Source organism: Octodon degus, unplaced genomic scaffold (assembly GCF_000260255.1).
Source record: "Octodon degus isolate 3935 unplaced genomic scaffold, OctDeg1.0 scaffold00073, whole genome shotgun sequence".
Classification (NCBI taxonomy): domain Eukaryota; kingdom Metazoa; phylum Chordata; class Mammalia; order Rodentia; family Octodontidae; genus Octodon; species Octodon degus.
Genome location: NW_004524649.1, coordinates 1,513,988 through 1,514,711, shown reverse-complemented (window position 1 = coordinate 1,514,711; position 724 = coordinate 1,513,988).

The following is a 724-nucleotide window of genomic DNA, read 5'->3' as shown; positions in this document are numbered from 1 at the left end:
GCAAATGCCTATTCTACTGAGCTATCTCCCCTGCCCCACTTAAATGTTATTGAAAGCAGTAATTTATTTAACCTTTCAAATAATCAATTCTTCCACTCATTGATTCTTTTTTTTTTTTTTTTTTTTTTTTTGCAGAACTGGGGATTGAACTCAGGCCCTTGCACTTGCCAGAGAAGTGCTGATTCCACTGAGCCATCTCCCAGGATTCATTGATTCTTTATATTGTTTTCTTAGTCTCCAATCCGTTGATTTCTGCTCTGATTTTTTTGTCCTGTTCTGATATTTATCATTTCTTCCCTCATAGGGGTTTTTTACTTATCCTGCTATTTTTGTTCTAGAAGCTTGAGGTTCACCATTAATTTGTTCACTTACAATTGCTCTGTTTTCTTAACATGGGTATTCACTGTTATAAATTTCCCTCTTAGTGCCGGGGAGATGGCTCAGTGGAATAAGCGCTTCCCTGGCAAGTGCAAGGGCCTGAGTTCAACCGGGGGGTTCCGCCAAAAAAAGAAAAAAGAAAAGTTTGCAAAAAAAAAAAAAATTTCCCTCTTAGAACTACATTCAGGGCTGGTGTGATGGCTCAGTGGTCTAAAGCACCTACTTAAAACAAACTAAGCTAAGCAAAGCACAGGGACCTCGGTTCAATCCCCCAGCACCACATGCCAGCCAGCCTCGCCCCCTGATGGGCTGAGCTGGCCACACACACACACACACACACACACAC